This window comes from Gossypium arboreum, chromosome 5 (genome assembly GCF_025698485.1).
Source record: "Gossypium arboreum isolate Shixiya-1 chromosome 5, ASM2569848v2, whole genome shotgun sequence".
Lineage (NCBI taxonomy): Eukaryota > Viridiplantae > Streptophyta > Magnoliopsida > Malvales > Malvaceae > Gossypium > Gossypium arboreum.
Window position 1 is genome coordinate 44,360,584 of NC_069074.1, and position 23,506 is coordinate 44,384,089.

At 36.5% G+C, this 23,506-nt stretch overlaps 1 non-coding gene across 1 annotated transcript; it reads right to left on the reverse strand.

Moving 5' to 3' along the window:
• Nucleotides 1-211: 211 nt before the first annotated feature.
• On the reverse strand, nt 212-317 carry LOC128293394 (small nucleolar RNA R71). Its single transcript, XR_008283577.1, has one exon. It is a non-coding gene; the product is annotated as a small nucleolar RNA R71 (small nucleolar RNA).
• Between the last annotated feature and the right edge of the window lie 23,189 nt (nt 318-23,506).

Consider the following 23,506-nt stretch of genomic DNA (forward strand, 5'->3'; position numbering starts at 1 on the left):
CATCTTCTCCTTCAATTATTCATGGAGGTGAACGATTTGTTTAAGATAGCTGGCGTGACTGAAGACGTATTGAGGTTAAAGTTGTTTCCATACTCGTTGTGAGATCAAACACAAGTATGGCTTAATTCGTTGCCACCAAGTTCAATATCTACATGGCAAGAATTAGCAGAAAGATTTTTGGTTAAGTATTTCCCACATAGTAAAAATGCTAAATTGCAAAATGAGATAACTACTTTTCAACAATTGAATGAAAAATCTTTGTATAAGGCATGGGAGAGATTCAAAGAATTACTTCGTAAGTGCCCTTATCATGGGATTCCACATCGCATCTAGTTGAAGATGTTTTATAACGGTCTCAATGCACAAACAAGGTTAATGGTAGATGCTTCAGTGAATGGCGTGATTTTGTCTAAGTCTTATAATGAGGCTTACGAGATCATTGAGAGGATTGCTAGTAACAACTATCAATGGCCAATAGATCGAGCAACTTTAGGATGATGAGTAGCCGAAGTGGACGCAATGGATGCACTTACATCACTCACAGTTTATGTATTTTCTATTTCTTCAATGTTGAAATAGTTAACCATTAATGGTTTGAATAATTTTGCAACTTAGGCACCAAGTCAATTTGATGTTGCTTCCTACTTATACTATGGGAATGGTCATTCTTTCAAGAACTGTTTATCAAATCTAGAGTCGGTGTATTATGTAAGGAATCAACATAAAAATAGAAGTTGTAATGCCCCGTACACAAGACCGTCGCCGGAGTCGAACACGAGGTGTTAACGGACATAATTCATTAATTAAACAACTTAAACAACTTATTCCCAACCATGCATATGCACATCACCAATATCAAACATAACATAAATAGCTAGATTTATAAGTCAGAATCATTAGCTCACTAAAGACCAATATATTTGGTCAAATTATAATAATACATGTTATAAAACTAGGTCCCTATACATGCCACTCACTTGATAATTCTAGCATATGTGTTTATACTGTCAAGGTGTTGGCTTGATAGTATGAAGCTGCCTCCGACGGTCTCCAACCCTGAGCTAACCTAACAACACTAAAAGAAACGGAAAGGAGGGGGTAAGCTTTATGCTTAGTAAGCTCACATGAAATAATAATAAGCAATTTACTAACATGCTTTCCACAGTAAAACTAACCCAATTGTACATTTACACATGTTCTGGTTAAGCTACTTTCTTGAGTAGCAGTCACTAAATCATTTATATCTAGAGTTACGAAACTCCAAATTAAGATCCATAAATTTTCCCAGAAACTAGACTCATATATCTTTCCACCATAAAATTTTCAGAATTTTTAGTCCAGCCAATAAGTACAGTTTATAATTCAAAGTCTACCCTATTTTGCTATTTAACAGCTTCGACCTTTCTTCACTAAAGTTTATTTATCTCATAGTACAAGACTCAGATAATGTTTCTATTTGTTTCTATTAAAATTAGACTAATATTCTAATAATATAGATTATAACCCATAATTAGTTTTCTACAATTTTTAACAATTTTTCCAAGTCAGAACAGGGGATCTCGAATTCATTCTGACACTGTCTCACAAAAATTAGAATATCACATAATATAAAACTCTTTTGCTCCCCCTGTTTCCTTTATATGAAAATAGACTCATTAAGATTTAATTTCATAATTTATTTGAAATTTAATTCAACTTACACAATTTTTTGTAAATTTTCAAATTCACACAACTGTTGCTGTCCAACACTATTTTACTACTAAAATTCAATCTTACATAATTTCACTTTATCCATTTTGTCTTATCGAAGTTCACTCAAATATCGATCATATTGCTCAAAATTTTCTTAAACATATACCTGCATTTATTCATCATATAAACATGTTCACATATATTTTTTACTTAATCGAATTTCCCGTTGAACTCTACGGAATAATAACTGATACTCAGATGCTTGCACATATTTTCACACTTATAGCCAAAGCTATCTAGTATGCATAGTAGCCTGCACTTAGTACTACACATGCGACCAATTATCCGGTACACATAGTAGCCTGCACTTAGTACTACACACGTGACCTAACCATCTGATACACGTAGTAGCCTGCACTTAGTACTACACACGTGATCGAAGTTATCGGGTACGCAGAGTAGCTTGCACTTAGTACTACACATGCGACCTCACAATAGATCATTCGTATTGTTTCTATTTCGAAGGCTCAACCGGGAAATTCCTCACTTTCCAACATGTTACAAATTTATTCATTGTCCTTTTTCAATTTGCAATTTACAACAAATAGTCATTCTATAGGCAGCCACATTTCATATGATAACAAAATATAATAAAATAAAAAGCATCGATAAATTATTTACGTACAAACTTATTAAAATCTCATCAGGTCCAACCATGTAGCAATTCATACAACCCAGGTAATAGAAATTTAACACTCAATTCATGTAACAATAATTTGCCATTCAATTTCAAATGTCACAACAAGCATTACATTTTTCCATATCATACATACCATCCACCAACTTCTCTTAAACATATTAACTCATACAATTTATGCCATATCAATAGAGAATTACAATTCATGCATGGTATTGCATTATTATTAACACACGAACTTACCTCGATCCAGAAACGGCAATTTACCATTTTAGTCTATAACCTTGTATTTTCCCAATTTAAGCCCGAATCTCGATTTTCTTCATCTATAATATCACATTTAGCCTAATAATTAGTCACATTATTCATACGGGTCCAAAAATCATACTTTTACAAATTTTCATTTTGACCCCTAAACTTTTGCATATTTGTAATTTCCCCCCAAGGTTCGGAAATTAAACTTCATCCTATTTTCTTATGTTTTATGACATGATGACCATTTTTCCCTTCTATGGAAACATCAAATTCTCACTCTAACATGTACTTATGAACATTAGGTATTTTTACCAATTATGTCGTTTTACTCGTTTTCACATAAAATCACTTAGCACATGTTGTTTAACACAATTTCAAGCTTCATATTCTACCATTAAACATAAAAATACATGCATATCATTCATGGGTAAATTTTTAAACACAAATCCTAGCTCAAAATAATGGTAGAAATAGCTAGAACATGTTACCGGGACTTCAAAAATGTAAAGAACATTAAAAACGGGGCTTGGGATCACTTAGAAATGAGCTTGGAAAGTTTGAAAACCCTGGTTATGGTGTTTTTCATGAAAAATTCGGCCATGAGGAAGAAGATGAGCAAATTTGGCTTATTTTGGCATTTTTAATTCATTTTAATTACCAATTTACTAAAATGCCCTTAATGAAAAACTTTTAAAAACCTATCATACCATGTCTATTTTTGTCCACAAACTTCAAAATGGTCTAATTACCATTTAAGGACATTTAATTAAAAAACTCATAACAATTAGACACTTCTAACATGTAGAACTCAACTTTTACACTTTTTACAATTTAGTCCTTTTGACCCAATTGAGTGCCCAAACGTCGAAATTTTTGAACGAAATTTTCATGAAATCATTCCGTGAAATCGTAGACCATAAAAATATAATAAAAATGAATTTTTCCTCATCAGATTTTTGGTCCCAAAACCACTGTTCCGACTAGGCCCAAAAATCAGGATGTTACATTTTTCCCCCCCTTTAGGGAATTTCGTCCTCAAAAATCTTACTAGGAAACTAGTTTTGGTTTTTCACTTGGATTCATCAATCCTATAATTGATATCAAAGAACTTTCACTCAAGCTGTGCTTTTACTGCCTATCTCTTTAAACTTCACATACAAAAATCATAAGTGGTATTCACTTTACAATACTTTCACCAAAGCTTAATCTGTACTAGAAAGCTCATGTACTCAAAAGTCTAATCCAAACCATCATGTTACATATACATTCGTACCAGAATATTTTCAGATTCAAATAGCGAAACTAGTCAGTTCATCTCGGCCTCATACTCTTTATAATTCCACACAGTTCAATTCAACTCTTAGTTACCTTTCATTTCAAAGCCTCCTCTGGCTTTCCCAAAAAAATCATGATATGAATCCTAGATCTCAATTTGATTTGTGGATATTAAAATTCCATGATATCCAACATTCATAAAGACATGAAATTCTATAAATTTGCTGAGCAGACATTCGGGTATACCAGCATAATTTACACATCTCAATACGTTTAACAACGCTACATATCACTTTCCTCTTTCAAGGACAGGAATGATCCAGGCAAGAAAATCCATATTAACCTTTTCTATTTCCATTCTAATTCCAAAACGGCAAAAATAATTCTAATGATTCTTGCTATACATCTTTAAACTTTCAACATTTCAAGAATTTGTACTCAAAGATAAACAATGATCATTTCAACATTTTTTTTAATACCTAGATTATCTTCACATTATCAATATCAGATCTTCTTATTGTATACGATTCTTCTAGGAAACATACACTTCTTAATTAGACTATTCGTCTTTTTACTCTTGAAGAAATAAAATCTTATTCTCAATATGCACATCTCATTAAATTCTAGACATATACTCCATACAGATTGAACAATCAAGTCGACCTTATTCATCCGTAATTGATATTTCAAGAAATTCTCTCTTCTAGTCAACAGAACAATTCAACATGCATCATTCCAAATTCACTCATCATGCCAATCGAAGACCATAACAAATGCATTAGCATAAGTAATACTGATACCTCAACTGAATACATTAACTTTGATTAACTTACTTGAGAAAAGAAATCCACCATACACATTGGGACTTGAAATTTCACTACATTATCAGGATCAATTCAGAGGTATAGTCATATTTGTTCTTTATATACATCAATCACAAGCTGAAGATCATGCTCTAAATGCAAGCCATGATCAACAAGTTACAAGATAAAATATCCAGAAAAACCAAGATAGAGAAATCTGAAACAGAGAAGCCAAGAATAAAGAAATCCAAAATAAAGAAATCCATGATACGAGAATCCAATTTACAGCACTGCATCAGAAGACCGAGAACCAGACTTATAAAAATATGAAAGACCCCAATGGTTCTTCAAAGAAAAAAAAATCCAGAATAACATCATTCCAAACCACTGACAACAAATACGACCGGAACTATATGCTTCTCATATATATATATAAAATCAATCAGAGCAATGATCGGTAGAAATAGAATCTTTGCACAGTACACAATTTCTCATCAATTCCCAACAGGCGGAATATAACAAAATACCAGAGAAAACAGAACCATGCAGATTATAATCCAATTAGACTAACAACACATTCGTCTAACGTTAAGATCAGGGAACATTTCTTATTTCAAACATTATTCCTTTAACTATTTCTACCATCCCAAATTCCATAATATTCCCTTTACTAAGAAAACCAGTTCATGGGGGAATTGCAATCAATACATTTCTCGACATCATACCAGGATAGATCGTTTTACCAAAATTAACTTTTTCGCTAACTATGATGTTGCGAAAGTTAAACAATCTTTCGGTCAATCCGATAGCTTTCTAGATCATATCTGTACTTATCAACCCATTCTCAATCTCTAATCATGCTTATAACCATTCCATCATTGAACTCTTTGGTTTCTCACCTAGAAACTCATTCAACATAAATCTCAGGAATTTCCACTATAAATCACCACTTTGGTAAGGGGGAGGGGTCGTAAGGCCTTTAACTCAACTCTCATATACAAATGTAACACAGTTTTCATCATAGCAATCATATTTCAATCATGTCATTCATTTCGAGTAACTAACATTCATATTAATTTTACACTTACTTTTTTTAGTTATCTCATTTAAACAAGTGTACTTATACATGTATTTCAATGTTTCCTAGATAATATTACTTATGCATTCATTAAATTAGACATGGATAAGTATATCATATAAGGTCCAAACAAACATGGATAAGTATATCACAGTCTAAACTTTCATCTTACACATCATCATATACATATTATTACAATTATATATATCAGTCCAAGCAATTTAATACATTTACTCAAGTTATACGAGCTTACCAATCATAATCATCCTAACCAATATGCATGAATATTCATCTTATCAATATTTTTGATAAGTTACTCAAACACATGCATTTGTTCAAATAAATCGATCATATACATCATGGAATTATCGATTAATCATAGATAAACTCATTTCACCATGTACACATTTCATGAATCCTCATTCATACCTTTCCAAGTTTCAGTTTGTCATGACTATACTTTACTCGAATATTTTAGCATCACATTCAACATTGTCGGTGTAGCTCGGTTGGAGAGTACCTTTGTCTAAACAAAATGGCTCTCATATGCGTCGGGAGACATCACACTATCACGGATCTGTGACATGTATAGTTGGACTTTTACACATACTAGGTTAGTCTGAGAACCGACTAAACCATAGCTCTGATACCACTAAATGTAATGCCCCGTACCCGAGACCGTCCTCGGAGTCAAACACGAGGTGTTAACGGACTTAATTCATTAATTAAACAACTTAAACAACTTATTACCAACCATGCATATGCACATCACCAATATCAAACATAACATAAATAGCTAGATTTATAAGTCAGAATCATTAGCTCACTAAAGACCAATATATTTGGCCAAATTATAATAATACATGTTATAAAACTAGGTCCCTATACATGCCACTCACTTGATAATTCTAGCATATGTGTTTATATTGTCAAGGTGTTGGCTTGATAGTGTGATACTGCCTCCGACGATCTCCAACCTTGAGATAACCTGACAACTCTAAAAGAAATGGAAAGGAGGGGGTAAGCTTTATGCTTAGTAAGCTCACATGAAATAATAATAAGCAATTTACTAACATGCTTTCCACAGTAAAACTAACCCAATTGTACATTTACACATATTCTGGTTAAGCTACTTTCTTGAGTAACAGTCACTAAATCATTTATATCTAGAGTTACGAAACTCCAAATTAAGATCCATAAATTTTCCAAAAAACTAGACTCATATATCATTCCACCATAAAATTTTCAAAATTTTTGGTCCAGCCAATAAGTACAGTTTATTATTCAAAGTCTCCCCTATTTTGTTGTTTAACAGCTTTGACCTTTCATCACTAAAATTTATTTATCTCATAGTACGAGACTCGGATAATGTTCTCGTTTGTTTCTATTAAACGTAGACTCATCAAAGATTCTAATAATATAGATTATAACCCATAATTAGTTTTCTAAAATGTTTAACAATTTTTCCATGTTAGAACAGGGGATCTTGAATTCATTCTGACACTATCTGACAAAAATTAGAATATCACATCATATACAACTCTTTCTCTCCCCCGTTTCCTTTATATGAAAATAGACTCATTAAGATTTAATTTCATAATTTATTTGAAATTTAATTCAACTTACACAATTTTTTGTAAATTTTCAAATTCACACAACTGCTGTTGTCCAATACTGTTTTACTACTAAAATTCACTCTTACATAATTTCACTTTATCCATTTTGTCTTATCGAAGTTCACTCAAATATCGATCATATTACTCAAAATTTTCTTAAACATATACCTGCACTTATTCATCATATAATCATGTTGACATGTATTTTTTACTTAATCGATTTTCCCGTTGAACTCTTCGGAATAATAACTGATACTCAGATGCCTGCACATATTTTCACACTTATAGCCAAAGCTATATGGTACGCATAGTAGCCTGCACTTAGTACAACACATGCAACCAATTATCTGGTACACGTAGTAGCCTGCACTTAGTACTACACACGTGACCTAACCATCTGATACACATAGTAGCCTGCACTTAGTACTACACACGTGATCGAAGTTATCGGGTATGCATAGTAGCCTGCACTTAGTATTACACATGCGACCTCATAATAGATCATTCGTATCGTTTCTATTTCGAAGGCTCAATTGGGAAATTTCTCACTTTCCAACATGTTACAAATTTATTCATAGTCCTTTTTCAATTTGCAATTTACAACAAATAGTCATTTTATAGGCAGCCACATTTCATATGATAACAAAATATAATAAAATAAAAAGAATCGATAAATTATTTATGTACAAACTTGTTGAAATCTCATCAGGTACAACCGTGTAGCAATTCATACAACCTAGGTAATAGTAATTTAACACTCAATTCATGTAACAATAATTTGCCATTCAATTTCACATGTCACAACAAGCATTACAGTTTTCCATATCATACATACCATCCATCAACTTCTCTTAAACATATTAAGTCATACAATTTATGGCATATCAATAGAGAATTACAATTCATACATGGTGTTGCATTATTATTAACACACAAACTTACCTCGATCCAGAAACGACAATTTACCATTTTAGTCCATAACCTTGTATTTTCCTGATTTAAGCCCGAATCTCGATTTCCTTGATCTATAATATCACATTTATCCTAATAATTAGTCACACTATTCATACGAGTCCAAAAATCATATTTTTACAAATTTTCATTTTGACCCCTAAACTTTTGCATATTTGCACTTTTTCCCCAAGGTTCGGAAATTAAACTTCATCCTATTTTCTTACGTTTTATGACATGCTGACCATTTTTCCCTTCTATGGAAACATCAAATTCTCACTCTAACATGTACGTATGAACATTAGGTATTTTTACCGATTATGTCGTTTTACTCGTTTTCAAGTAAAATCACTTAGCAAATGTTGTTTAACACAATTTCAAGCTTCATATTCTACCATTAAACATCAAAATATATGCATATCATTTATGGGTAAATTTTTAAACACAAATCCTAGCTCAAAATAATGGTAGAAATAGTTAGAACATGTTACCGGGACTTCAAAAATGTAAAGAACATTAAAAACGGGGCTCGAGATCACTTACAAATGAGCTTGGAAAGTTTGAAAACCCTAGCCATGGTGTTTTTCATGAAAAATTCAGCCATGAGGAAGAAGATGAGCAAATTTGGCTTATTTTGGCATTTTTAATTCATGTTAATTACCAATTTACTAAAATGCCCTTAATAGAAAGCTTTTAAAAACCTATCATACCATGTTCATTATTGTCCACAAACTTCAAAATGGTCTAATTACCATTTAAAGACCTTTAATTTAAAAACTCATAACAATTAGACATGTGACAACCCGAATTAGGGCCTAATCGGAATAGTGGTTTCGTGACCACAAATTTGAGATAAAAATAATTGTTTTATAATTATTTTGGGGTTTATAATATGATTTCATGATTTCGTGAAAATTTCGTGATGAAATTCTATGCATTGAGCGCTTAAGTTGAGATTAGGGACTAAACCGAATAAATTGCAAAACTCGTGTTTTAGAAGTTTTTAGTATGAAATTTCTTTGAGATATTAACTAGGAGGTCTTAAATAGCAATTTGACTAATTCCTAAGTTATGGAAAAAAGTTGGACATGGAGGGAAATTTTTAAAAGTTTAGTAGTAAGGGCATTTTGGTCATTTGTATATTAAATGAAATAAAATGGGAAAAATAACACAAAATTGGTCATCATCTTCACTAGTTGCTGCCGAAATTTGCTCTCCTCCATAGCTAGGGTTTCTTCAACTTTCAAGCTTCATAGTAAGTGATTTCAAGGCTCGTTTTTAATGTTCTTCACATTTTTGAAATCCTCGTAGCTCGGTTTACCTATTTCTACCATTATTTCGAGTTAGGGTTTATGTTTAAAAATTTACCCATGAATGATAGACATGTATTTTGTTGTTTTATGGTAGAATATAAATGTTTGAAGTTAGGAGAACGATATTTTCTAAGTAATTTTTAACGAAAACGAGCAAAACAGCATAATCGATAAAAATACCTATTGTTCATAACTATGTGTTAGAGTAAGAATTTGATGTTGCTATAGAAGAGAAAAATGATCAGTAGGTCATTAAACATAAGAATAAGGGCTGAAATTAAATTTCCGAGCCTTGGGGAAAAATCGTAATTTTGTAAAAGTTAGGGGGCAAAAATGTAATTTTTGTATAATGTGATTTTTGGATTAAAATAAATTGTTCGAGTGTTAAATGAGCTAAATATGTTGTTATAGATCAAGAAAGGCATGGAATCAACCTCGAACAGGGGAAGGAGAAAGTTTTGGACTAAATTGCAAAATTCTCATATTTTGCACCGAGGTAAGTTTGTATGTAAATAATACATTAATTTCATTTACATTCTTATATTTCAGCCTATTATATATATACTAGCTGATGTTGAAGTATAAATCGACTATTGGAAGAATGGAAATAAGTAATAGAGAAAGAGATCCCGGTTGAACATTCGAAAAGATCGAATAAAATAGAGGGAGCGTAGCTAGGTCACATGTATGGTGCTGAGTGCACATCATGTGTACAAGAAAGCTACGAGATACTATGTAGTAGCTAGGTCACATGTGTGATACGGGATGGATCCCATGTAGACAAGACAGCTACGGGAGAGATAAATGTAGCTAGGTCGCATGCGTTATTCCAAGTGAAGGACACCATGTAGACAAGAGAGCTACGAGACAAATCGGCTAGGTCACATGAGTGGTACTAAGTGTTCACCATGTGTACAAGAGAGCCGAACTAAATGAAATATGATGGTGGGGCTGTGTGCTGAAACCATCAAGTATCGAGGATTAATCCGAATTGTTCAACGGGATGGCTTTGTGGTGACATTGTAGTCATGGGCCTATACTTGTGATGTATGAAATGTGGTGAAAATGATTTGTGATATATATATATATATATATAAGTTAAAATGAGGTTAGTACAAAGAATGTGTGAAAGAGTGAAATTAGCATTAAAACTGTTTTGGACAATAGCAGTGATGTGACTTTGAAAAATCACCAAAAATATAAGGAATTTAACTAGAGGTTGAATGAGATGTGAAATTAAAGATTAATGAGTCTATTTTCATATAAAAGAAATAGAGAAAGCAAAGGAATCCTATATTTTGAGATATTTACAATTGTGTGTGACTTGCTCAGGATGACTATGTAATCCCCTGTTCCAAATTTGAAAAATCATTAAAAATTTTACAAAACATATTAAGAAATATAGTTTATATTCCTAAATTCCTTGTTGAGTCTAGTTTTATATGAAATAGGTTTCATGGTTATTTTAATTGTGTACTGAGAGAAATTAAATTCGTAGTGAACAGAGGTCAGATCAGTTGAGCTGTGTAACAGGGGAAACTTTAACTAATAAACTGTACTAATTGGATGAACCAAAAATTCTATAAAAAAATTAGTAAGAAGTTTTATGAGTCTAGATTCATGGAAATTTTACATATTTGAATTTTGAGTTTTGTAACTCAAGTTATGATTTATTTAGTGATCATGACACAGGAGGGATAGCTTGATCAAATCGGAGTAAATAGTAAAATTAAAAATATGATATAATTGAGTTATGTTGTAAACATATTAGATTCCTTATTTGTTATTTATATACTTACTTACTAAGCTATAAGCTTACTTGCTTTTCTCTCCTTTGTCTTATAGTGTCATCCAGCTAGCAGAGGAGTTAGAGATCGTTGAAGATCCGCCCGCACTGTCAATACTCTTGGTATTTGAACTCAACATTTTGAAATATGGCATGTATAGCAGACTTAGTTATTTTGTTACATGTCATAATTGTCTAGGTTTAAAATACTAATTATAGTATCAAACTAATCATTTTGTACAAAGCCTTTGAAATTGGTTTGTATTGTTAATGGCATATGTTATAATGATTCATGATCAAATTGCACGTCATATTTTTGTTGGGTTTTATTTAATAGTATATACTATAATTTGTTAATACCTCATACCCTGTTCCGGCGACGGATACGGGTAAGGGGTGTTACAAGACACTTTTAACATGTAGAACTCAACTTTTGTACTTTTTACAATTTAGTCCTTTTGACCCAATTGAGTGCCCAAACGTCAAAATTTTTGAATGAAATTTTCACGAAATCATTCCATGAAATCGTAGACCATAAAAATATAATAAAAATGAATTTTTCCTCATCGGATTTGTGGTCCCAAAACCACTGTTCCGACTAGGCCCAAAAATCAGGATGTTACAGAAGTGGACACGGACCACAGTACAACTTTTACAATCTTTCATGGCGCAACCATCCAAAATTTTCTTGGAGTAACCAAGGAAATGGACCGAACAACACTTACATGCAACATAAACCCAACCAATCCCAAAGGTTTAATCAACAAGCTCTAAAACCACAACAAGCTGAGTCATCCAAAAGTTTGGAGAACTTGTTGAAGGCGTACATGGTGAAGAATGACACTTTAATGCAAAGCCAAGCAGCAACACTGAAAAAGTTGCAGAACCAAAAGGGTTAGTTAGCTATGGAGCTTCGTAACCGACCACAAGGAGCCTTGCCAAGTGATATAGAAAATCTACAAAATTTTGGTAAGGAACATTGCAATGTAGTTACCTTACGAAGTGGTAAGACTTTGGAACCCAAGGTGTACCACCCCTAACCCGTATCCGTTGCCGAATTGGGGTTCACGATGTTACTGTAACACCCCAAAACCCGAGACCATCGCCGGTGTCGGACCCGAGGGTTAACAAACCAAGTTCACATGTTTTTGCCCACCAATTTGACATTTCCAGTCAGGCTGGAAAACTGCGTCACTATCGCCTTAAAAATCATATCTCGAGTTTCAAAACTCGGAAACTGGTTTCGTAAATTTTCCCTGAATTTAGACTCATATATCCATCCATGGATTTATTTCTAGGATTTTGGTCGGGCCAATTGGTACAGTTTATTAGTTAAAGTTACCCTGTTACAGGGATCGACTGCTCCGACCTTCGCGCGGTATAACTTGAATATCTCTCTGTACAGGGCTTTAATTCTGGTGTCGTTTGTTTCTAATGAAACTAGACTCAAAATGGAATCTGTACATATAAGATATATCTCCTAATTCTTTTTGGATAATTTATAGTGAATTTTAAAGTTGCGACAGGGAACCCAGAAACCATTCTGGCCCTGTCTCACAATAGCTTTAATATCTCTTAACCTGTAACTCCTATGACCGTTTCATTTCTTCCATATGAAAATAGACTCATCAAGGTTCATTTACATAGCTTATTCACTATCTAATTCCATTCCTATGAATTTTGGTGATTTTTCACATTCACGCCACTGCAGCTGGCAGCATCTGTTTTAAGATAGGACTCACCTATTTGGTGGTCTCCATGATTCAACTAGCCTTACCATACATAGGTTCATATATGATCATTTTAACCGTGCCAATGGCTGATCATATGACCAACATTCTCATTTCAAGCCATAGCCACATCATGACACAAAATATATACATACAACCCACAATTAGTCTAAGTTCATACTTCCCTTTTGAGCCATTTTCGCACGGCCGTACATACTTACATTACAACATATTTAACAAACAAGGGTAGTCCTATACATGCCATCTCAAGTTCAAACAAAATTTATACCAAAATGGAGGCTTGATAGTGTGGATGACTTGACTTCAACGATCCCAAATCCGATTGCCTCGAGCGAAATCTAGAAAACTAAGAGCCAAAGCAACGGGTAAGCATTTTTATGCTTAGTAAGTCTCAAGGAATATAATGAACTATAATTTACAGCAATACATTCACATAGCCAAATGCATCATTTCATTAATACACATTCTTACTTCATACTTCATCATTATATAAGTTCGCAAAGCATCAATCAATTCAATAACTGAAATTCATTAGTCGATTGAGCGAATGTTGCTCAAACACGTCGACTTTCCAATGCACATATAACGTACCTTATCCTTTGGGCTGTCCGAGTGTACTAATTAAATTCATTTCAGCAACCAACACTCACCTCCAGCCCAAGATTCTTGAATATAACCGGATATAATCAAGTGCACAAATGCCTTGGTCTTAGCCCGGATAGAATAACTCATACGAATGCCTTGGTCTTAGCCCGGATGTAGCCACTAGCACAATTGCCTTGGTCTTAACCGGATATAATTTCCAGCATAATTGTCTTGGGCTTAGCCGGATATCATTCAATTTCTCATGCACACATACATCAATAATCATTGGACATACATATTTCATTTTCGTTACTAAGGCTCAAACACAATTAATATCATTAGCATATTCGCCTTGGGACTTAGCCCGGTGGAATTCAAATACTCATACACACCTAATCAATAATCATACACATCCATATTTCATCTCACATAATTCAAGTAAGGTCACTTCTTGAGGACTTACCTCGGATGTTGTCGAGCGGCTTTTTCGGCTATTCGATCACCTTTTCCTTCCCTTGTCCAATTGTGGCCCTCTTGGCTCTTGAGCTAATTCAAACAAATTCAATTTATTAAAACCTCATTGTGCTTGCTTATGGCGAATATGACAAGGATTTTAGATGGTCATATGGCCACTCTTTAGCTTGAATACACAATGGTCATGCACATTTTATACTACATCAAGCAATTCAATACAATTTGTTTGAACATCAAGGAAATGCTAAGGCCTTCAATGGGCTACCCAAGGCCGAATATTCATGTACATGTTGAGGTCAAAATTTGCACTTAATACCTCACAAAAACAGCATGCAATCTACTAATTAATGCTTGCACATTGTGGCCCAAAACTTATAATATAGCATCAAGCACTTATATGTGTGCTAGGCCGAATTGTGCTTGCAATTTCACAAGCATTCTTCCACATTTTCTTCTTTAAATCAATATATTCATCACTTAGTTCATAACCAAACAAAATGTGCAATCATATATATGCATATATGAGCATGGCGAATTTTCAAAGTGTCCATAGCCATCCAAAACACAAACTTTTAACTAACATGCAAGAAGCATGAATCATGCTCAAGAATGCATCATGGCCAAGTATGACAATCATGCTCCTTTTCAACTTTAATCATGATAAAACAAAGAGAAAACTCAAAATCTTACTCATGAGTAGAAAATCCATCATTGCATGCATCATCATCAAGCTTCACACTTAGCATGCAATGGCTTTATCACTATAACAACTTTGGCCAAATACCATTTCCATGGCATACCAAAGATTTGAGCCATGGCTAACATGCACATCAAGTTAGCAACCAAAACATGCATGAAACTCCCAACACAACCCCATACATACCTTAATCTTGATGCAAATTTAGCCAAATCACCTTCTAGATCTCTTCTAAACAAAGGAAATGAAGCAAAATCCTTCTTCCTCTTAGTATTTTCGCTAAAAAAGATGAGAAAGGATGAACAAGTTTTTTGTTTTCTCCTCTTGGTTGCACTGCAATGGGGGAATGCTACTCTCTCACACACATTTTTTCATTCTTTTCTCACCCATGCTTATTTGTTTATGATTTTCTCCTAATGCCCAACAAAACATGTTTCATGACATGTTTAACCCATATTCTTTGTCATGGCGGCCATTACTTGTAAAGGGGAATTTGACATGCAAGTCCATTATTTTGCATGCATGCTTTAATTAGTCATCACATATTTCCCTATCGTACTTTCAAAGTTTACTACTAAGTCCTTTCTTATAAATTAGCACCTAATTAATAAAAATCGAGACACGAAATATTTACGCATACCAATTCCACATTCAATAAATACGAATATAACACTTAATTATTCTTGTGACTCGGTTTCGTGGTCCCGAAACCACTCTCCGACTAGGGTCACATTCGGTGTCACAACTCTCCCCACTCAAGAGATTTTCGTCCCGAAAAGCTTACCGGTAAATAGGTTCGGATATCGCTCTCTCATAGAGTTCTCGGTCTCCCAAGTAGCTTCTTCTATCCCGTGCTTGAGCCATAACACTTTCACTAGCGGAACCCGCTTGTTTCGCAACTCTTTCACTTCTCGTGATAGGATACGAATTGGTTCTTCCTCATAACTCATATTAGCTTGAATTTCAATTTCGATGGACTAATCACGTGCGATGGATCGGATCTATAACGTCAAGCATCGACACGTGGAAGACATCGTGAACCTTTTGAGTTCGGGGCAAAATCAAACGATATGCCACCGGACCGACTCGCTCGATATCTCATATGGCCCAATGAACCTCGGGCTCAACTTGCCCTTACGGCCGAACACGAGTATCTTTTCCAAGGCGATACCTTGAGAAACACCTTATCACCCACCGATACTCGATATCCTTACGCTTCATATCCGCGTCGACTTACGGCGATCGAAGGCTATCTTCAAACTTTCACGGATTACTTTCACTTTCGCTCAGATCCCTAATCAAATCCACCCGAAAATCTTGCTTTCACCAAGCTCGGTCAAAACAATGGTGTACGGCATTTACGCCCGTACAAAGCCTCATAAGGTGCCATCTTAATGCTCGGTCGAAAGCTGTTGTTGTAAGCGAATTCAATCAACGGCAAATACCGTTCCCATGAACCACTAAACTCGAGGACGCAACATCTTAACATATCCTCAAGTATCCGAATTACCCGCTCGGATTGACCATCGGTTTGGGGTGAAAGGCGGTCTGAAATGCAACTTGGTACCCAAAGCTTCTTGCAACTTTTTCCAAAACCGCGAGGTAAATCTCGGATCTCTATCCGACACGATAGAAATAGGCACCCGTGTAATTTCACAATCGAGAAGCGTACAATTCCGCTAATTTGTCCATTGAAAATCCGTGCGTCGGGGGACAAAGTGGGCCGACTTAGTCAATCGATCTACCACGACCCAAACCGCATCCTTCTTACTTGCGACAATGGCGGTCCGGATACAAAGTCCATTGTGACTCGATCCCATTTCCACTCGGGTATCGTGATTGGTGAAGTAATCTGAAGGCACCGATGTTCCGCTTTCACTTGTTGACATATTAAACATCTTGAAACAAAGTCGGAGATGTCTCGCTTCATACCATGCCACCAAAATCGACGTTTCAAATCATTGTACATCTTTGTACTCCCGGGTGGATTGCCATTTGGCTACAATGGGCTTCATTGAATTATCGAAATGAGTTCAATTCCTTGGGACACAGACGACTTTTGAACTTCAAACAATCGTCATCGTCGATTTGAAACTCCGAGTCCTTGTTCGAACACACGCAGCCGTTTTGCAACCAACTCGTCGTCGACTTTCTCGAGCTTCTCGAATTTGGTGTGTCAATAGTGGTTTGGCTTTCAATTCAGCCACTAACACACCGTCGGATCGGACGGACAAGTGCACATTCATCGCTCGTAAAGTGAATAACGATTTACGACTCAAGGCATCCGCAACCACATTCGCCTTTCCCGGTGATAATCAATGATCGTTCATAATCCTTTAACACTCAAGCCAACGTCTTTGTCGCAGATTTAAGTCTCTTTGGGTCATCAAATATTTGAGACTTTTGTGATCCGAGTATACATGGCACCTTTCACCAAATAAGTAATGTCGCCAAATCTTTAAGGCGAATACGATAGCGCCAATTCGAGATCATGAGTCGGATAATTTTTCTCATGTGGCTTTAATTGCCTCGACGATAGGCCACAACTCGACCTTCTTGCATTAATCGCAACCTAACCCAAGTAGAGAGGCGTCGCTATAGATAACAAACTCCTTGCCGGACTCGGGTTGCACTAGAATTGGGGCTTCACCAAATAAGTTTTCATTGATCGAAGCTTTTTGGCATTTCTCCGTCCATTCGAACTTAACATCCTTTTGGAGTAGCCGTCATCGGCGTGGCTATCGTTGAGAACCCTTTACAAATCGTCGGTAATAACCGCAAGCCCCAAAAAGCTCGAACCTCAGTAATATTTCTCGAGGTTTCCAATTAAGTATGGCTGAAATTTTATTCGGTCGACTCGAATACCGATCTGATACCACATGACCCAAGAAGCTAACCTCTCTTAACTGAACTCACACTTGTTTAACTTAGCATATAATTGCTTGTCCCATAAAATTTGCAGCACTAACCGCAGGTGTTCAAAGATGTTCGGTCTCATTTCTTGAATAGACCAAGATGTCATCAATGAACACGACTACTGAATCGATCCAAATATGGTCTAAAGATCCGATTCATTAAGTCCATAAATACCGTAGGGCATTAGTGAGCCCAAACGGCATCACTAGGAACTCATAGTGACCATATCTCGCTTACAAGGCGCCTTGGGCACGTCTCAATCTCGGATTCGCAATTGATAGTAGCCCGATCTCAAATCTATTTTCGAGAACACCGAGGCTCCCTCAGTTGATCGAACAAGTCATCAATACGTGGCAGCGGATATTTGTTCTTTATCGTCGCTTTGTTAAGTCGGCGATAGTCGATCTACCGATCGCATGGTTCCATCCTTCTTCTTCACGAACAGCACCGCGCACCCAAAGGCGAAAAACTCGGGCGAGCAAAACCTCTATCCACCAATTCTTGCAATGAACTTTCAACTCCTTTAATTCCGTTGGGGCCATACGATACGGAGCTATCGAAATTGGAGTGGTACCGGTACCAATTCGATGCCAAATTCTATTTCGAACAGGTGGTAAACCCGTAATTCTTGGGAAAACATCCGGTATTCACAAACCACGGGCACAGATTCGGGTTTCTTCTCGATTCCTTGTCATCGAAAGCACGTGCAAAGGTACGCTTCGCACTTTTCTTACATATTTACGGGCCAACATCACGATATTACGGTGGCAACCCTTTTAAGTCCGTGGACTCAACCCGAATTATTTCATTATTCGCGCACCTCAAATCGATAGTCTTGCTCTTGCAATTTACAACCGCATCGTGCATGGTCAACCAATCCAAACCAAGAATAACATCGAACTCATCGAGCGGCAAAAGCATCAAGTCCGCGGAAAACAAGAACCTCGGAACACTAGGGACTTTTCTTGCACACTTTGTTAACAAGCACGTAATGACCCAAGGGTTTGACACCGAATTACAAACTCGATGAGACTCAATGGGCAAAGTCTTCTTTGGATGCTAAGGTTTCACATATATATGATGAGTAGAACCAGGGTCAATCAAAGCAATTACATTTGTATTGAAAAGAGTGAAAGTACCGGTAATAACATCCGGAGAGGCGGCATCCTCGCGTGCGGCGTATGGCATAAGTCCTAGCAGAGCACGAGCCTCGGATCTGATGGTAGCATCTCTAGATCCTCTCGACCGCCAACGACATTGCCCATATTTCTAGGTGGTCTACCTCGGCGATGGTAGCACCGGGTTTGCACTCGACTTGCATTCTGCTCGTGCATCCTCGGGCAATCCTTCATAAAGTGGTCGGCCGATCCACACTTATAGCGGGAGCGATCACGAAACCAACAGCTCCCGAATGCCATTTGCCACAATGTGGACACTCCGCCTCTCTCGGCGATCATTTCCGCCACCGGCGATCGAGGTGACTCGTGTGGTCACAGGGGGTCGATCGCGTCCTCGTCTAGAAAAGCCCGAAACGCCTCTAGACCGGCTCGCATCATCTCGAAATCTCTTCGATGCTTGTTGAAGAGACTTTCCGAGGACCTCTTCGAATTCTCCAATCCCCACATCAGCTTTTGTTTCTCCTTTCTAAGCTCTTGACTTTACAAGCTCGCTCAACAAGTACTACGAACTCTCGTATCTCGAGAATGCCAACAAACATCCTTATATCATCATTCAGCCCATCCTCGAGCGTTTACATAATAGCTTGGACGAAATGCATTCTCGCGCGTACCGGCTAAGCCTCACAAACTTTCGTTCGTAGTCGGTAACGGACATAGAACCTTGCTTAAGATCAAGGAACTCCCTCCGCTTTTGGTCGATGAATCTCTGACTGATATACTTTTTGAACTCGGTTAGAAAGAATTCCCAAGTCACTTGCTCTCTAGGCACCACGAAGTCGAGTACTCCACCAATAGTAGGCGGACTCGCGTAGCAAGGAGATGGTACACTTTAAGCACTCATCGGTGTCAGGATAGCTCATCAAGCACCCGGATAGTGTTATCTAACCATAATTCAGCTCGCTCGGCATCATCATCATCCGTAGCCTTAAATTCAGTGGCCCCATGTTTTCGAATCCTATCGACTGGGGGCTTACCTGACCTTATTGGGTCGATCCACCGGAGGTATCGTGAGTCTGGGGTTGCATTCGTCGGGAATGGAGGTGGTGGAACAGCCGTGTTGGTTCGAATGTATTGATTAAACCATTCGTTCATCACACTATAAAAGGCTTGCCTAGCCTCATCATTAGGATTACTGGCCATAGGTTGAGAGTCCGCCGGCGCTGTCCCTTGCGCGGGAGCAGGCGCCACACTCTCCACATCATCAGCTATCGCTCGGTTGGGATCGGGATCCATTGCTATAAACAAACATGAAGTCAAATTGTCAGAATTCATCACACTATCGATTCATCATTTAATGGCATGTATAGCTAGACCCCAAACACATCACGGTAGTCCTAGAATCGACTAAACCGTGGCTCTGATACCAATAAAATTGTAACACCCCAAAACCCGAGACCATCGCCGGTGTCGGACCCGAGGGTTAACAAACCAAGTTCACATGTTTTTGCCCACCAATTTGACATTTCCAGTCAGGCTGGAAAACTGCGTCACTATCGCCTTAAAATCATATCTCGAGTTTCAAAACTCGGAAACTGGTTTCGTAAATTTTCCTGAATTTAGACTCATATATCCATCCATGGATTTATTTCTAGGATTTTTGGTCGGGCCAATTGGTACAGTTTATTAGTTAAAGTTACCCTGTTACAGGGATCGACTGCTCCGACCTTCGCGCGGTATAACTTGAATATCTCTCTGTACAGGGCTTTAATTCTGGTGTCGTTTGTTTCTAATGAAACTAGACTCAAAATGGAATCTGTACATATAAGATATATCTCCTAATTCTTTTGGATAATTTATAGTGAATTTTTAAAGTTGCGACAGGGAACCCAGAAACCATTCTGGCCCTGTCTCACAATAGCTTTAATATCTCTTAACCTGTAACTCCTATGACCGTTTCATTTCTTCCATATGAAAATAGACTCATCAAGGTTCATTTACATAGCTTATTCACTATCTAATTCCATTCCTATGAATTTTGGTGATTTTTCACATTCACGCCACTGCAGCTGGCAGCATCTGTTTTAAGATAGGACTCACCTATTTGGTGGTCTCCATGATTCAACTAGCCTTACCATACATAGGTTCATATATGATCATTTTAACCGTGCCAATGGCTGATCATATGACCAACATTCTCATTTCAAGCCATAGCCACATCATGACACAAAATATATACATACAACCCACAATTAGTCTAAGTTCATACTTCCCTTTTCGAGCCATTTTCGCACGGCCGTACATACTTACATTACAACATATTTAACAAACAAGGGTAGTCCTATACATGCCATCTCAAGTTCAAACAAAAATTTATACCAAAATGGAGGCTTGATAGTGTGGATGACTTCGACTTCAACGATCCCAAATCCGATTGCCTCGGCGAAATCTAGAAAACTAAGAGCCAAAGCAACGGGTAAGCATTTTTATGCTTAGTAAGTCTCAAGGAATATAATGAACTATAATTTACAGCAATACATTCACATAGCCAAATGCATCATTTCATTAATACACATTCTTACTTCATACTTCATCATTATATAAGTTCGCAAAGCATCAATCAATTCAATAACTGAAATTCATTAGTCGATTGAGCGAATGTTGCTCAAACACGTCGACTTTCCAATGCACATATAACGTACCTTATCCTTTGGGCTGTCCGAGTGTACTAATTAAATTCATTTCAGCAACCAACACTCACCTCCAGCCCAAGATTCTTGAATATAACCGGATATAATCAAGTGCACAAATGCCTTGGTCTTAGCCGGATAGAATAACTCGCATACGAATGCCTTGGTCTTAGCCGGATGTAGCCACTAGCACAATTGCCTTCGGTCTTAACCGGATATAATTTCCAGCATAATTGTCTTGGGCTTAGCCCGATATCATTCAATTTCTCATGCACACATACATCAATAATCATTGGACATACATATTTCATTTTCGTTACTAAGGCTCAAACACAATTAATATCATTAGCATATTCGCCTTCGGACTTAGCCCGGTGGAATTCAAATACTCATACACACCTAATCAATAATCATACACATCCATATTTCATCTCACATAATTCAAGTAAGGTCACTTCTTGAGGACTTACCTCGGATGTTGTCGAACGGCTTTTTCGGCTATTCGATCACCTTTTCCTTCCCCTTGTCCAATTGTGGCCCTCTTGGCTCTTGAGCTAATTCAAACAAATTCAATTTATTAAAACCTCATTGTGCTTGCTTATGGCCGAATATGACAAGGATTTTAGATGGTCATATGGCCACTCTTTAGCTTGAATACACAATGGTCATGCACATTTTATACTACATCAAGCAATTCAATACAATTTGTTTGAACATCAAGGAAATGCTAAGGCCTTCAATGGGCTACCCAAGGCGAATATTCATGTACATGTTGAGGTCAAAATTTGCATTAATACCTCACAAAAACAGCATGCAATCTACTAATTAATGCTTGCACATTGTGGCCCAAAACTTATAATATAGCATCAAGCACTTATATGTGTGCTAGGCAATTGTGCTTGCAATTTCACAAGCATTCTTCCACATTTTCTTCTTTAAATCAATATATTCATCACTTAGTTCATAACCAAACAAAATGTGCAATCATATATATGCATATATGAGCATGGCGAATTTTCAAAGTGTCCATAGCCATCCAAAACACAAACTTTTAACTAACATGCAAGAAGCATGAATCATGCTCAAGAATGCATCATGGCCAAGTATGACAATCATGCTCCTTTTCAACTTTAATCATGATAAAACAAAGAGAAACTCAAAATCTTACTCATGAGTAGAAAATCCATCATTGCATGCATCATCATCAAGCTTCACACTTAGCATGCAATGGCTTTATCACTATAACAACTTTGGCCAAATACCATTTCCATGGCATACCAAAGATTTGAGCCATGGCTAACATGCACATCAAGTTAGCAACCAAAACATGCATGAAACTCCCAACACAACCCCATACATACCTTAATCTTGATGCAAATTTAGCCAAATCACCTTCTAGATCTCTTCTAAACAAAGGAAATGAAGCAAAAATCCTTCTTCCTCTTAGTATTTTCGGCTAAAAAGATGAGAAAGGATGAACAAGTTTTTGTTTTCTCCTCTTGGTTGCACGGCAATGGGGGAATGCTACTCTCTCACACATTTTTTTTCATTCTTTTCTCACCCATGCTTATTTGTTTATGATTTTCTCCCTAATGCCCAACAAAACATGTTTCATGACATGTTTAACCCATATTCTTTGTCATGGCCGGCCATTACTTGTAAAAGGGGAATTTGACATGCAAGTCCATTATTTTGCATGCATGCTTTAATTAGTCATCACATATTTCCTATCGTACTTTCAAAGTTTACTACTAAGTCCTTTCTTATAAATTAGCACCTAATTAATAAAAATCGAGACACGAAATATTTACG